The following is a 6,184-nucleotide window of genomic DNA, read 5'->3' on the forward strand; positions in this document are numbered from 1 at the left end:
TCAGGAAAAGAAAGAAAGAAAGAAAGAAAGAAAGAAAGAAAGAAAGAAAGAAAGAAAGAAAGAAAGAAAGAAAGAAAGAAAGAAAAGAGAAAAGAAATTTGAAAGCAAACAGATACATGGAAAAATTCAGAAGCATCTGGGTTTTTTTTTTTCTATGATTTATGTTTTTGACACTATTTTAGAAGCACATTCATTTAGTCAATACATACGGAGTGACACTCATATGCTGGGCATTGTTCTAGAGATAACAACAGGAGACAAAACAAAGCCCTCATCTTCTCAGAGCACAGGTGCCCGTGGTAAAGCACACAGAAACATGTGGAGGTTTGTTTTCCTTACTTTTTGGTGTTAGAGAATAAAACCCAAGATCTTTACATATTGGGCATGTCTTCTATCACTGAATGTGCCCCTGTCCTTCATCATGACTTTTTTTTTTATTACATATATATAAAATACTGCTTTATTCTCTGCTAGTAATATATTCTTATTACAACTTGACCGCTGCAAGAATTATATTCTAAAACAAGTCAAAATAAATAAATAAAACCAAAAACCAAAAAAACTTAGCATGACTACATTCAAAATATTTAACAATTCCTTATCCAAGAAAACTATTTTTTCAGTCACTTATTTTATTGAGTAGTTAGTAAAATAATAAGCGTAGTCATGAGGATATGATAAGTAAAAGAATTCTGGAAATCAATTCTAGTCAAAAAGAAAGTCACCAATACCATACACATATACAAACACACATAGAATTCTCATAAAGGATAACAGTAAGTCAAAGAAAACCATAGAAAATGTCCTAAAAGAAGTACCAGTACCCCCAGGTCAGCGTTTCTTAGGAGGGAAGGGAAAAAGGCAGAGCTGAAACAGCAGAAACAGTAAAGTGCTGAATGTGGTTGAGAATTACTCCTTGGAGTTTAGTCCTCGGTTAAATATAAAATGCAAATTTGGGCTCACGGTACAAAACAGTTCCAACTCTAAACCACAGAACCTAAACTCAAGACGGTAGTCACAGAGTCACTGAAGGAGTTAATAAAGAGTTTGTACAGTTTCTGTAAAGTATATGGGCAGATGGTAGGAAACAGAGATTTTTAAAGTAAGGAGTGATAAGTCAGTGAAAGTCGAGCCTTCCTACTACCCAGGAAATTTGTGGGAAGAAGAAAGCCTCTTTCTTGACACTCTGAATAGAGGAGACTTAAAACTGACTTCTAACTAGTACTAGTTAAAAGCAAAGACTAGCTTCCTTTTTCTTATAATGTGATCTCATCTCTTCCTTTTTAAGCTTCATCTCCCATCTTACCCTATTATTGAGCTATCCTGAACTCTTCCCTTCTTCTGTACATAAATGTGAATTTCTGTAGCCTTAATTATGCGGTTCATTAAATATTCTCAAACCAATAAGCCCTGCTTTTCTAAAAATCTTAGATTAAACATTACCTCTGTGTGTTGTCAGGGAGAAAAAACTTAAAATTGCTAGCCTCTTAGATGGCAAATCAGTGAACATCTATCATCTTTTTATTTTGTTTTATTTTTCTTTTTCTTTTTTCTTTTTGTTTTTTGTTAGCTACCATCCTTTTAAAAGGTTGGCTTTCCCAAGGGTCACGATGCTCACCGAAAAAAAAAAAAAAGACAAACGAGAAAGAAAAGGAGAAGGAGGAGGGGAAGAGGAGAAGGAGGTAGGAGGAGGAGGAGGAGGTCGAGGAGGTCGAGGAGGACGAGGAGGAGGGCCCAAGAGATGGTTTATTGCTATGCTTGGTGATCCCAAGCTCTTGGTGAGCTCAAGAACTCACAGAAAGATAGAGAACCAATTACAAAAAGCTGCGGTGCCATGCCACCTACTCCCCCAATAATAAATGCAAGTAGAATATATGTAAGATCGAGACATTTTTTCCCACTTCCCAAGATTATTTTTATGATAATTCAAGAGTGGTAGACAGTGATTGCTGCTCACAAAGCCAAAGCAAACCACAGTGTGTATCTAGTCCCACAAGGTGTGTGGAAGGAAAGATTCAAAAAACACAAAGTAACAAAAATTGAAGAAATTATGCAAAGGGGAATTAATAGACTTTACTTCCACAATAGAATCTTCCTTTTCCATTAATGATCAGGAAACTACCTCAGAAAACTTAAGGACTCGCTCATGCATGCATTCATGCATTCATTCATTCATTCAATCAGCGTTCTAAGTGCCTACCGTGTTCTAGGCCCTGGAGGCGCTGCTGGAGATGAAGGATGCGCAGCAGACCAAGTCCCTGACCACAGCAGCTCCCGTCAATCACGACTAACTCTTACGACTTTAGACCGCTGCTGTCACTCTGGAGACGTCCAGGAAGCCGGTTTTCCAAGCCAGGTTCACAGAGCCTCAGGCTGACTAGCGGGCCGAGTTCCGCCCCCAAAGACCAGCGATCGCTTTCCGGAGCGGGCTCCACCGACACCCAGCACGCCTTGACAGCGGAACCTGAACCTCACACTCGCTACCGCCCCGCCCCCTCCCCGACGACGTCATCCAGGGGCGCCAGGGACCGGAGGAAAGCGCTGTTAACGGCACTTCCTCGTCACGTGACGGTCACGCCCCTCCTCGCGCGCGCTCCCTCCCCCTCCGGCCGCGGGTCGCGATTCCGCTCCCTGCGGCCTGCAGTCACGGAGCCGCCTCGGGCCGAGGACGCACCACGGAGCCCGGCCGGATGCTCTCTAGGGAGAAAGGCGAGCCAAACCGAATCCCCGAAACTCTCCGCCGCTCGAGACCCGGAGGGAGGAGAAGCGAAACAGGCGGGAATCGGTGGGGGAGGGCGGGAGCTGGCGGAAGGTGTCATGGCGGCCGCGGCGGTGGTCACGTGCTCCGGAGGCCCCGCCCCGCCGTTTCCGGTCACGTGCCCTCAGCGCCCTCGCAGCCAGCGATGGAGGCGAGACCCCCCGGCAACAGAGGCGGTGGCGACGGCTGCGGCCGCAGGGGTTCAGCCTCCTCCGTGCAGCGGCTGTGAGAAGCGCGGCGGAGGCAGATCGGACGGGACGCGCTTCCCGCACCCCACACCGGACACAGGAGCTCCCACCCGGTAAGCTGAGACCGAAGAATGGGGTTGGGCGGGCGGGGAGGGTCTGACAGGCCCCGGGGGCGCGGGGCCGGGCGGAACGAGCCCTTGGCTGGAGTAGTCTCCGCGACCTTACAGGCTGGCTGTGTGGTTTGCCCTTCTTCTCCCGGAATGGGAAGGAGGTGCCCTGACCCTTAATCTACTGCCCGAAGGCATTCGGTTCTTCCGCGGGGAGGGACTGGAAGGATCAGACTCACCTGAGAGCGAAGGAAGTGAAATGAGGCTTCTCCGAGACACACCACACACCGAGGCCCTTCCCGTTAGGAAGCCTGCCCGGGAGAGGCTTTCGATTCCCGTAAACGAAGTCCTCTAACCGTGGTGGCCTCGTGCCTTCTTGCTTCCACCTGTCATCCTGCTCTTCAAACTGTTATTAAAAGTTGAGCCACACACCCAGTTCTAGCTATGGCCAGTTTGACAGTCATGTAGTGTAAAGTGGACCATCAATACATGGAGGTGTGACCATTTTTATAATTCCTCCAGTGTTCTTAGAAACTAAATTCATGTGAAATTGACCCTTACATGCCTATTTTACCATCTGCAAAAAAAGGATGGGAAAAAAAGATGTTAAAACTTAGGCCCAAGGCTATAGTGAAATGGCTCAACTGGTAAACGTACTTGCTGCCAAACCTGAGTTCCATCTCTAGGACCCACGTGGTAGAGGGAGAGAACCGATCTCCGGAAGTTGTGTCCTCACCTATACACAGTTTAATTTGGGATTTTTGTTTGTCTTTGTTTTTCGTTGTTGGCTTTTGGTTGGTTGGAGAGTTCTTGCTAGGCACCTGTAAGATCCTGGGTTTCATTTCCAGAACTGGCCAAAAAAAAAAAAAAAAACAGGACTGTAGGTAGAGCCCAATGTAAATTGCTTGGTAAGCATGCAGGCCTGGGTACAGAAAACTGGCTTAAAACACACTAAGGGCTTGGCTCCAATCAATATTCTCAATATCCAGCCTTGTGACTTCCTTTTGCTTCCTTTCCTTCCTCTCCCTACCCTCTACTCCCCACACAGGTTTTCTATGTGTAACAGCCCTGACTGGCCTTGAACTCACAGGGATCAATTGCCTCTGATTCTTGGATGGTAAGAATAAAGGTGTGCACTACCACACCTAACCCTAGACTTGTAATTTCCTTTTTTTTATTATTTTTTTTAAGTTGGTTAATTTTATTAATGTACATTGGTGTTCTGCCTGCCTGTATGTTTCTATGATGGTGTCAGATCCCCTAGAACTGGAATTACAGTTGTGATCGGCTATGTGGGTGCTAGAATTGAACCTTGGGTCCTTTGGGAGAGTAGCCAGTGCTCTTAATGGCTGAGTCATCACTCCAGCCCCAGTGATTTTCAAATATTTTAAAGAAGTGAAACATTTCTCCCATGAATTTATGCCTAGAATTCCAACATAAAGCTGGGAGTTTGTGGCACATGCCTTTTATCCCAGCATGGAGGAGGCAGAGGAAGGCGCAGCTCTGAATTGAGTTCCAGAGCAGGCAGGTCAACATAGAGAAACCCTGTTTCAAAAATCAAAAAAAAAAAAAAAAGCAACATGCTACAGTGAGGCAGAGTTGGGTGGGTCTGCTTCCTATCTTTTCAGGACACCTAAAAACATTGTGAAAACCACTAAGCCAAAATTTATCGACCCTAATATTCTTATTTTTTTTTTTTTAAGATTTATTTATGTATATAAGTACATCATTGCTCTCTTCAGACACACCAGAAGAGAGCATCAGATCCCACTACAGAAGGGCATGAACCACCATGTGGTTGCTGGGAACTGAACTCAGAGTCTCTGGAAGAGCAGTTGACACTCTCCACCGCTGAGCCATCATTCCAGCCCCCAACCCTAAAATTCTATTTATTCTCTTGTTTTTTGTTTTGTTGTTTTGGTTTTGTTCTATTGTTTTTTGGTTTTTAAGAGAGGGTTTCTCTGTGCAGCCTTGGCTATCCTAGACCTCAATCTGTAGATCAGGCTCACCTGGAATTCACAGGGATCCCCCTGCCTCTACCTTCCAAGTGGTCCTTTTAGGGATCATTTCATAATTCATTACCCTTTAAGATTCTTAAAAACCAAAAATAGAGTATTCACATGAAGAGATAAATACAAGGCAGAAATAACCTCTAGTGACAGCCCAGTGGCTTATGAAAACAGCTCAGGAAAGAATTTTGAACCTATTAGTAGGTTTTATTTTGTTTTGAGGGTTGAGGGTCCCCCAGTATAACAAAAACTGGCCTTGAACTCGTCGTAGTGCCTGCCTCCACCTTCCAAGTGCTGGGATTACCATCTTGAGCCACCACACCCAGCTTAAGTCATCTGCATTCAAAGGGAGAGATCATCTGCTGTATTTACTTGATCAACTGAGCAGTGCAACAGATTGAATTTGAGCCTCATAGAGTAAGTATAGCAGTCCAGATGGAAAAAAGCAGTTTAAGAGCTGGACTTGGTGACACACAGCACCTGGGAGGCAGAAGCAAGAGATCTTGAGCTTGAGAGTAGGCTGGTCTGCATAGTAAGTTAAGGCTACAGAGTAAGACCCTATCTGAGAGAGAGAGAGAGAGAGAGAGAGAGAGAGAGAGAGAGAGAGAGAGAGAGAGAGAGAAAGAAAGAATATGAATACTTGGAAGATTGCTACAGTTTAAAAGGGGGAAAAATCATCAGAAGTAGTAAAAGCATTGGGTGTAGTGGTGGGTGCCTTTTGATCGCAGCATTTTTCAGGATGCAGTTTTTATCAGTGGATATTTGCTTATTTTTTACAGTTCTCTTACTATTTTCCTTAAAACTTTAGTGTGAAATTATCTTTACAGCAATAACAGTACATTTTGGTTTCCTTTTAATTTTTGTTTGTTTTATGTGTATGGGTATCCCATACACTACCATGTACCTGGTGCCTGAGAAGTCCAGAAAAGAGCATGGATCCCCTGGAACTGGAGTTCCAGCCACTATATGGGTGTTGGCAATCAAACCCAGAGCCTCAAGGACAGCAAGTGCTCTTAAGTGATAAACCATCTATGCAGCCTCACTTTGGTCTCTTTTACATACTTTTCTAGGTTTTATTCCCTGTATTGTTGCACTGATAAAACATTTTGGATTCCTTGATAG

General features: G+C 44.3%; 2 protein-coding genes across 2 annotated transcripts in view; one reads left to right on the plus strand and one right to left on the minus strand.

The window, feature by feature from the left end:
* The window catches only part of Hps5 (HPS5 biogenesis of lysosomal organelles complex 2 subunit 2), a 36,234-nt gene extending 33,588 nt beyond the window's left edge, over positions 1-2,646 (minus strand). Inside the window, exon 1 of the mRNA XM_021192934.2 lies at positions 2,201-2,646. The gene's annotated coding sequence lies outside the window, so the exon portion shown is untranslated. The remainder of the gene's footprint in view (positions 1-2,200) is intronic.
* A 223-nt stretch (positions 2,647-2,869) lies between these two features.
* Positions 2,870-6,184, plus strand: part of Gtf2h1 (general transcription factor IIH subunit 1) — a 28,517-nt gene continuing 25,202 nt past the window's right edge. The window contains exon 1 of the mRNA XM_021192964.2: positions 2,870-3,059. The gene's annotated coding sequence lies outside the window, so the exon portion shown is untranslated. The remainder of the gene's footprint in view (positions 3,060-6,184) is intronic.

This window comes from Mus pahari, chromosome 1 (genome assembly GCF_900095145.1).
Source record: "Mus pahari chromosome 1, PAHARI_EIJ_v1.1, whole genome shotgun sequence".
Lineage (NCBI taxonomy): Eukaryota > Metazoa > Chordata > Mammalia > Rodentia > Muridae > Mus > Mus pahari.